This window comes from Ischnura elegans, assembly GCF_921293095.1.
Source record: "Ischnura elegans chromosome 13 unlocalized genomic scaffold, ioIscEleg1.1 SUPER_13_unloc_4, whole genome shotgun sequence".
NCBI lineage: Eukaryota > Metazoa > Arthropoda > Insecta > Odonata > Coenagrionidae > Ischnura > Ischnura elegans.
The window spans coordinates 2,851,971-2,863,013 of record NW_025791660.1 but is presented as its reverse complement, the minus strand read 5'-3'; positions in this window follow the sequence as shown (position 1 = coordinate 2,863,013).

The window sequence follows — 11,043 nt, the reverse complement described above, 5'->3', positions numbered from 1 at the left end:
AAGGGTTAATACAATTTTTATTAATAGGGGTAATGCTATTTATCAAAATCCTAATTTAATCAAAGTGTAACCATTATTCTATACATGTGAGTTAAAGAGTAAACCGAATCAGTTTACAGTACATTGGGATGTTTGATAATAATCTGATGAACATAAACGGAATTTTCCTTTTCGGGATGGCCCCATCGTATCCTCCAAAGTATATGAAGCTACATTCATCGCTGAAAGAAGTACAAATGAACAAAATGGGTATCACCTTTGAAGGAAATTAAGGAATGTTAACTGAGTATACAACTTTAATATCAATATTTGGTCCATGAACTACCACTGCCAAAATTATGCCAACAGTTTTCAACTATCTCTGCTCATCAGTGAAGTTTTCTTGGGTTTTGCACCGGGTCAGGTTCTCCATTTCTCCTTCCGTGGAAGCAGAAAAGGAGAACCTAACCCGGTGCGAAATCCGAGAAAACTTCATTGCAGTTGTTCGCCGGAAAAAAACCAAAATTATATAACTCAGCTCTGGTAAATATCCATGCTTTGGTGAGTCAGATTAGTTGGATCTTTCCTGGATATCAAATTTTAACATTTTTTGGCATTAGGCATCAATTAGTATATTATTGCTATGAAAAGTTATATACTGGAAATAATTTCATAACATGGAATATAGAGTTTTTGAATCTATTCGTAAGAATTATTGCTTTGAAATGAAGTAAAACTTACAGGGGGGACCACGCGCCTAGTAGTGGTTCTGTTAAATGGGCCTTAGTTTGGCTGTAATTAATTAATTTTCATGCGGTATTTTCACCAGCCGTATATAATTCTAAAAGTTCGCACCATTCAGCAGATAGGTCAAGTGAGGTAGTAGTAGCGTACGAGATACCCACCCAGGGGGCCAGGGTTCGGAGCTTTGTGTTACGGCTTTATGTGGGTAGTTACGCCTTTGTACTCACAAGGGGAGACCACGAACCTTGCTACGCCTTTTTCAATGCCATATTTTTTTTGGCGTTAGGGATGCCGAACGGTTCTCGGAACTGGAAGTCGTTCCGTTGAATGGGCCTTAGTTTAGCAGTAATTAATTGTTTTTCACATGGTACTTTGAACATGACGAATATGTCTCAGAAACAGCACGGCTCCCTCCAGTATTGGGGCTGGTGTAGTGGTTAGCGTCGTTGGCTTTAATTCTAAGGGTCATGCGTTCGCGGCCCGAAGGTGGAAGTTTTTTTTTCGCTTTCTATCTGATCATTATCGTTCTATTTCGATTTAATTTCAATTACAGCAAGCCTTGGCAGAATGATAAATTTTTTATCGCTGTTGTGGCTTTTACATATTTAAACATTGTTACCCCAAACGCGGACATGGGAAGAATACTAGGAAGGGTTTGTTTTCGCTCTTACTTTAATGTTTTGGCTACCTTACACTGTTCGACTTACAAATCAAAAATGAAAAGAACTTATTGCGAGTCCACTTAACATTAAAGATAGTGGTGAGCAGCAGCATGCATGCAATTGTAATAAGGAAGAACTCAAAACGAATATTAATTACCTTATCTCTCAAACACTCTCGTAATTCACATCGCTGGAAAAAAAGTTTATTAACAAAGTGCCTCCGTAATAAAATAACCCTTCCGAAATATTATATCGATTAAAAAATATTATGAAATAAAAGTTGATTATTTAAAATCAACGATGTACACCAAATTTGTCTCTATCTCGCCGCTCCCCAAATTTTTCAGTAGCCCTTCCCCTATGAACACAGGAGGACCACCTACCCATGTAATTTCTGCGAAAATAGAGACCGTTAGGGCTCCCCTTCCATCTTTGGACGTGTTTTCGAGGGGGGCAGCTTAGGATACGTTTTTCAGGGTGCAATAAACATATGCCCGTGTTTCAGCGTTCTCTCCTTCAACAAGGCTTTGCTTTGGGCGAACTCACTTCGGATTTGCATCCGCTCCTGTTCAGTTCTTGTGTGGTCACGACGTGTTTTGCGAGTAATTCTCTTTTTCTAGTGACAAGTGGAATATTACGGAAGTGAAAAGGTGTTCGAGCAAATTACACCGAGTTCGACTTGTTTTTGATTCCCTGCAAATCAAGAAATCAATAGTAGTGTTCCTTCTTTTGTGTGCAATGGATATAGCAAGTACATCCAGTGCGTCAGTTCTATCGGAGAGAGAAGGCAGCACACAATGCCTTCTTGATTATTCCAAAGAAGACGCCACCGGCGCGGTGATATACTTCCAAGGTAAGCCAATAGTAATTAACAATTCATCATTACATTTCTTACTTGGAATTCTGTATAAGTTATAGTTGAATAAATATTTTGTCTCGAGCGCATGCTTGTGAAGCGTTTATTTAAATTCGTTCACTTAATAGAGGGATATCATCAATTTAAAATTGCATGCTGTATGAATATTTTTTTATCAAGTGATTGCAAAAATTTTGCATTGATATTCCACAGATACTCTGAGGGAAATGAATGTTATTCAAGACCCCTTAAATCTTGAGGTATCGAGAAAGGCGCGTCTAATTGGTGAGAAAGCTGTAAGCAATTTCATGGAAATTCTAGAAGAGAACATGTTCGTGGAAGAGGAAGAACTCTTCCTAGAGAACGAAGATGTGGAGGCAGATTTTATTTCCGATGGTGAGAGCGAAGAGGAGTCAGCCGAAAGCAGCTCGCCCCCGTCGCAAAGTGCCGGTGAATGCTATGAACCTTCACCAAAATCCCCGAAATTCGTGCGAGTTTCTTTGGATACCAAAATTAAAGTGGTTAATCTGTCAAAAGAACACCCGAATTGGTCGCTAGCTACCCTCAAGAAGCGAGGATCCCATTTACTGACCAGGAAATTTCAACTCAAGGCATGGAATAAAGACATTGAGAAAGGAGGAACGCGGTTAGATAAGTGCGAAATGATAAAGAAATGCACCTACGATAGATTTTGTGAGGCAAGGAAAAGGAATGAGCATGTTACGTCCAGATCACTCCAGCAGTGGGCGTTAGCCGTGGCTTATCAGCACATGTCACCAGAATTTCAGTTTTCTGCCTCTAGGTCCTGGCTTATTAAATTCAAAACGGAGTTCAAAATTCGACAAAGAAAAGTGACAAATTATGTTACTCATAGGGACATACAATCATTTGATGATATACTAAAGAGTGCAGAGCTATTTCAAAAGCAAGTTAGTAAACTTATGCCTAAATACGCTCCAGAGTACGTGATAAATACGGATCAAACTGGCTGTGAGTATCGAGTGGATATCAAACGGACTTTAAGTCATCGGGGAGAAAAATCAGTGCTCCTGTGTGCTGGAGACAGAAACAAGGTGACGCATTCGTACACGGCTCAATACGCTATAACCTCAGCCGGTGAACTTTTACCAAAAGTTTTTCTCTGTATGCAGGAAGTAGGAGGGGTATTCGGTCCAAGAGTGAGGAAAAATGTCGAGGATTTGGAAGAAAGGTGGAAGAACGTTGTAGTGACTTCCTCCAAGTCTGGAAAATTGACGACTGATGTGTACAAGGTATTTTTGAGAAATGTGCTGAAACCATACGTCTCCACAAATCAATTCCTCCTTATTATAGTTTCATGGGGGGGTCAAACTAACCCTGAAATATACGATGAAATATTTATTGATGACAATGACCTGCCAACATGCCAATTAAAAATTATTCCACCAAAATGCACACCGATTTGCCAACCCTGCGACGTGTATTTTTATCGCCAGGTGAAACTATTTATTTCTCGTATTCAAAACTGCTCCTATCTCCTTGAAGAGAACCGTGAAATAAGTTCGAGAGAAGACGAAATACGAATACATTCGCTGGTGCACGACCAACTCTCATCACCAAAATACAAATGCATGCTTCAATACGCATGGTATTCGTCAAAACTTGTACAGAGCAGAAGCTTTTTCCAAAATGTGCGTCAGGTTTGTTTCCCAGACGAAGTTTTGAGGGGGAACTGTGTCTGTGGGAGGCAGTGCTTCATAAGATGTTCTTGGTGCGCAATTATAATGTGTTTCGTTTGTTTTTATGATGATTACCACCCAAGTACCTGTTCCCACAAACTCCCGGCGAATGTGAATAATTAGTAAAAGAATGTCAAAAATAGAACAAATTTGCAATGTATGTTCCGCGTTTTTCAATAGAAACTTCATTTCCCTTTGGTTACAATAGAAAATAATAACGTCACGTGGTAATGGGTATTTGAGTACCACAGCACAATCCTCGAAAGAACGGTCATATATGTATGGCGGGGAGGTGGGGGTTATTTGGAGAGGAGGTGGAGTGCAGTGAACGACCTATGGTCGGCAGTGAGAGGGTGGTGTGCAGAGGCATTAGGAATGGGCGGAGGGTTTTAAAACATTCATCGGTTGGGAATCCCTAAAATTTTGTCCCGTGGTGAAACGGTTGTTCCCACTCCCGAGTATGAGATGGATTCGCACAGCTGCAACTATGGTACCCCGTGGTGAAGGGTACCTATTGTCGCAAGGAAAACGAAGGGTAGTACGGGGGTCCCATGTTGTGAGTGGAGGAGCCGCAGGCCATTACTCCGGACGCGGGTGGTTTCCAGCAGGTTGCAGGGTGGGCGCCGATGACGCCGGTTCTTTGGAAGTCGGTGGAAAATCCTGGGGAGTTGGGGAGATTTCGCGGCGGTAAGGACATAGAGAAGCTTCGCTCTGTACGAATTCTTTCGTCAACTATGGAAGCGAATGTGAGAAGGGAATTCCCAGCCTTTCAGCCTGGAGTCGTATGCGGTGAAGAGAGGTCATTTTTTGGAAAATGGTGGCGGGCGGGGAAGAATTGGATTAGTGACCATGGTCTATGAGAAAGTAAGTCTTCTGATTTGCCATAATTTCTAACATATGAGGCGTATCTTTCCAACATATACAAAGAAATAAATAAGGTAATTTTGTCTCATCTCATCTCATGTTCACATGACTCGAAATCGCTGGATATTCCGTAACGAACGTAAAATATAATTCTGAAAACTTTGCTTGTGATATTTTGTTTATATTATGTGGAATTTAATGTTATTTCCCTCTCGCACTTTAATTATTTTTGTACTTTGTAAGTAAACTTCTTTTTCCAGCGATGTGAATTGCGAGAGTGTTTGAGAGATAAGGTAATTAATATTCGTTTTGAGTTCTTCCTTATTACAATTGCATGCATGCTGCTGCTCACCACTATCTTTAATGTTAAGTGGACTCGCAATAAGTTCTTTTCATTTTTGATTTGTAAGTCGAACAGTGTAAGGTAGCCAAAACATTAAAGTAAGAGCGAAAACAAACCCTTCCTAGTATTCTTCCCATGTCCGCGTTTGGGGTAACAATGTTTAAATATGTAAAAGCCACAACAGCGATAAAAAATTTATCATTCTGCCAAGGCTTGCTGTAATTGAAATTAAATCGAAATAGAACGATAATGATCAGATAGAAAGCGAAAAAAAAACTTCCACCTTCGGGCCGCGGACGCACGACCCTTAGAATGGAAGCCAACGACGCTAACCACTACACCAGCCCCAATACTGGAGGGAGCCGTGCTGTTTCTGAGACATATTCGTCATGTTCAAAGTACCATGTGAAAAACAATTAATTACTGCTAAACTAAGGCCCATTCAACGGAACGACTTCCAGTTCCGAGAACCGTTCGGCATCCCTAACGCCAAAAAAAATATGGCATTGAAAAAGGCGTAGCAAGGTTCGTGGTCTCCCCTTGTCAGTAGTTCAAAAATACAATGCTACTAGATCGACAGTTTTGATATTTTATTCACGGCACACAAATATTTCAATCAAAATTGACAAGATGAGTCAAATGAAAACCATTTACAAATACAGTAGAATTCTTCTTGTTGAGTAACAACTAATAGATTTTGACTATCATTTGAATCAGCCATAGTGAAAAAATATTAAATCAGGCAAAAAAATCTTGAGCAGGAAAAATCTTCACAACCTTAAATGCGGAAATGCTAAATAAGGATAATATTTACATTGCTCTAATGTTAATAATAATCCCTTGCTGAAATGGCTGCAAGCCTTTAGATCCTACAACCCTGCATGTTACTATGCATTACTCGACATTGTCCAAAATCTTGTCCTGGCACTGCAAATCTGTCCCATATGCATGCCGTGGTCCATGCTTATCATAAATGACTGAGGAATTAAATACATCAAAAAAGTCATTGATACCCTTAGTGAAGCATGATGCATCACTCACATCATTTAAAATACCATTGTGCTCCATATAAAGCAAAGCTGAGGCCACTGTGTTCGACAGAAGCTGGGTAGCCGACTTCACCTTTTGTCTCCTAAATGGAGAGGGGTGCAAATGCTCTGCAGTTATTTTTGGCATTAGATTAAGTTCCCCCTGTAGTGAGAGAAGTTTCTCCAAAACACTAACAGAAATAATTTTTCCATTGCTCAAAATAAAACTCTTGTCGACCAAATGGTTTCTGAGCATTTAACCCTTTAGCTGCGGGAGCGTCAAAATTTTTCTGCCACTGTGTGCGGGACATGAACGGGGAAGATATTTTCCGTCGACCCTGGGCATGTGTCTAGCAGGTAGTGGACCCTCATAATCCGGGACTACCCACCCTACCCCCTGAAGACAGACCATGAATACAATTGAGCCCTTTCTAAGAATCATAATTGGAATTAAAATATTTGAACGTTACTTTTTCTAAATTGAATGTAAATGAATTTTTTTCCTCAAATTTGGCCAGCATGATACTTTTATGAGCGATTTGATATAAAACAGTTAAAAAATCCATTAATTTTTAACCATATTCCTCAACATTTCAACCATACTTCAGCCGATTTGAACTTAGGGGAGCATTTGGAACCTATGTTTGGATGCGGTAGGTAAAGATAATGGATAATAAAGGTTATAATAGGCATTCTCATGAAGGTGGTCCGATATTGCACCAGATGAGGAGCTGTCGAACTGGAAAATCTGGCGAGTAAAATCATCAGTCCTGGACCAAGAAGATGATGCGGATTCAATGTCTTCAGCCAAATTGAATGGACCACCATCGCCGGAATCATTTGCATCATCCTCATCCGTCTCAGTATCCCTGGTAGACACAGACACATCGGAAAAATTTCCGTCCTCACTCTTACAATCAGAGTCGAATAAAATATTGAGAACTTCATCCACGAGAGAAACCTTTCTCCTTTTTGGCCGAGATGGCAAATTTTCACTATCCATAGTGAAAATAAATGAAGATATTCACAAAATGTAGTCACTCGAGTAGGTACTTGATTAGGAGCAAACGTACACCACCGAAACTCTGGAAAAACTGAGCAAAGATCAATAGAGCATGTGGAAAAGACGGGACATTCGAAGGGAAACCCATTCGGTGGGAAATCCAGAACGAGATTATAATACTCAAAGGAAAGAAATGTCCTTGGTAATTACGCAGATGCGACAGACCCGAAAGTATAAGAAAGAATAACCAATGCTTTCAAATAAGTTTCCCCGGGTAATGGACAATGACAAGATTAAAAAATTCCTAGGAAATGTAAGGATTCATTGGAATTGTTTTCTTCGTGAATGTGACGCGGAGAGCAGAGAGACCTCTCTCTCGAAGAAGGGATAATCTGGGTAGCGCTCCCCGTGGTGAGGGTGCCCAGTCCTCGAAAGAGGCCTTTGTGCTCTCTGCCACTAGGTTTGGCCGAGTTCAAGCAACCGCGGAAAGGATGGCAATAAAATCCTAAGGGAAGTCTGCCAGTGGTAAGAAAATCTGGTCAAACGTAGAAAAACGTTTTTCCCGCACTCACCATGCAGAACGTTTAAAAACGTTCCCGCAGCCTAAGGGTTAATCAAGTGGGGGAACATCGGAAAATACAAACATCTCTCTGTTAGGATTATGAGGGTTTTTGTAAGAAGTGTTAGACATACTTACGACCAACTCTTTCCAAAGACTACGATTAGATGGACCCAAATCACTCACTTGGGCTACAACTTGGTAGCCATTGTGTTCCAGTGCCAATACAATAGAAAACCTTTTTGTAATTGGCTGGTCAAAGTCATAATAAATGGGTTGTTTCCACTTGCCAAAGAGGCTTCTCACCATCAAAACTTGAGCCTGATCACAGGGGCCTACAACCTGCTCTGACTTCCCATCAAAACACATGTCAGAGCTTATTTTCATTTCGTCAAATGATATGACGGTAAGTCTCTCAAGGTCACTCAAGTGCCTACTCTTTATGTTCATTATCGCTAACACACTCTTCTGGAGTCCACAATTCAAATCATATCTCTCAACCCATGATTTAAGGGTCGTGATGCAGGGCAAGGGAAATTTCAGGTGGTTTCTCAAATACCGATATGCCTTAGCACTGACACATCTCAAAGAAATGACAGCAGAGACATCTGCTTCACTCCAGACTATTCTTTTACCTGGATTAAGAATTGACTTTACTTGCCCAGATGAAAACAAGCCTGACAGTATCCTGTGCATTTTCTTTTCTTCTTTTTTCTTCTCCGCCTTTTGCCTGTTTATTTTGTCTTGGAGCTCAGAATTTTTTCTCTCCAGCTCCACAATTTTTTTTACAAGTTGTTCCTTTTCGGACTCCAATTCAACAATCTTAAGTTGCAACTGCTGGAGTTCATTCTGCTCTTGCTGCTCGGCACATCCTCCTTCATTTTCCTCCAAGCATATTTCTATGTCTGAGAGTCTGAAATGATGAATTTCGAATATTAAAAAGTTTGAAAATACACCACACTGTTCTCAATTGAATACAGATCCATAAAAATATTATGATATCAATAAAATATATGATACCACATAATTTTAATTTGATTAATTCCTAGATAAAGAACATATATGATAAAACAAGTAATAATGTAAGAGCCATGCTTACAAGTGGGGTTGCTCCGGTGGGATGTCTGCGAACAACACAGAATCCACCAGCTTTCTTTTAGCCCTGTTGGCATGCCTTTCCCTTCTTGATGTAGACATACCATTTTCCTCAGATGAGAAAGGTAACAAAAGGGTCGGTATAGCATCATCCCTCAGCTTTCTACTATTCTTTAGTGAAAAGCCTAAGAGTTTTGGTGAAGGCTTTTGAGGAATGAAGTCTCGTCAAAATGAACCGAGCAGATTCGAGCTGAAAAGGTATTTTTTTAAAATAAACACTATGAATATAAATTACTTTAAAAAGTAACGGAGGATGTTCAAAATAAATGCTTCCTATCGAAGTCATCAGAAGTTAAGATATTCATTACTTACCGGGGTAGTTCACCATTTAGGGCTTCCTATCATCGTGTTGTCAAATGAAAGGTCTACGTTACATCTATTTTCGAATACAAATAACTCCCGTGATATTAACGAAAGAACTTCATTACTTAATGTTGCTTTAGTAAAACATGATTATTTCTGGGAAAAAGTTTTCAGGCTCTGACGTTCACACATGAAAAACTTTGAAGGGCTCAAATACATTATATATTTTCATTTTTGCCCTAATTTCCGACAGTTAACAACGTGTATCCACAATGCTAGCTGACTTCAAATTGTATTTAACAACTAATTCAAAGATACAACACTTAATAAACGGGTCATAGAAGAGAGAACGACTAAAAACACATACCACCCATTATCGCATGAATAGTAATTGGCAATTGTCGGCTAAAAAGGACACTTTTCCATTAATGCCCGTGCTTTTCAATTACAATTTTCGACCTCACTCAAACACACCTATATGATTCCATGAAGAACGTATGAATTCATGCATTTTTAGATTTTCAAAGTAAAATATTGGAGGAGAGCAGTTGCAGAAAAGTGCACACCCAGGCTAGCAGATTGGGATGAAGCGGACAGCATGAAAAATGTTTAATTGAAGACTACCATAATATTCACTACAATGTGTATTGCTCACAGCCCAGTCTCCATTGTCATCCAAATGGTTCCGAATTATACTGGAATTTAATTTATTCTTTCAATATGCTTGGTTGAGTTTATCAATATTGTGTCCGAATTTTGAAACAATGTGATGTTAGTGCTTAATATTAGGCTTATGGCCGAGTCTGCTATTAAAATTAATTCAGTATTACATTTACTTTCAATCTTAGACTATATGCAATTTTATTGCTACTTCCCTATTTTCATTCGCGGCTGAGCTGTGAGCTACTGAGTGCGTCCGCCGTGTTACGGATGTTGGATAAAACTTATAGATGGAGCTCGATATAAAGTTTAGCTGCGATGTAAGCGAGTTTACTTGTCGAATAAGCAGTCGCGGATAAAAGGCGGCAGTACCCCGAGCCGATTTGAATCTATCCCTGGGCAAGATAGGCCATCTAAATGATACATAAAGCCTGTGAAGATGCCGTGACTTGGCGATGGGAGTCATCCCCTAATTATGCCTTGCATCACCTGGGGGAGAGTGCAACAGCTATTCTTCGTATGAATGAAGGTGGAAACCACAATGGTCTGTACGGCGACACTCATTTCATTGCAGGCGTGGGGACATTTACCTAAAAGGCAGTAGCACAGCGATAAAGAAGGCAAGGGGAAACCACCACATTATTATCAATATGGAGGAGTCGCTGCATTTCGAACTTTAAATAATAATTACACGTGATGGACTCCTCTCAGGTGAAACATTCCGGAGGTAAACTAGTCCACCATCCTCATCTCCGGGATGAGACTGCCCTAGCGGGTAGCACATTCACCGCATGTGACGGGTAGGTTTCCATAGTGTGCCTCAGCGAAAGGGTTAAGACAGTTGAACAATTTACTGCTCTCCTCCAATATTTACTTTGAAAATCTAAAAATGCATGAATTCGTACGTTCTTCATGGAATCATATAGGTGGCCCATCATCCCTTGTGGCATTATACTATCATTCATTCCTCGTTGTGCAGGCATGAATCAACTCTTGGACTCCAAAGTGCAGGTTTGCATGAGGCTGAATTAGAAACATTTGTAACATTTATTTGAATTATCCTGTCCGCAGGCAAATACGTCGCATGCGCAAAGGTGACTTATTCCAGTGAAAGCATAAGAACATACACTACAACAAAAAGTATCTCTCTCTTGCGTGCGCAAGTGGCA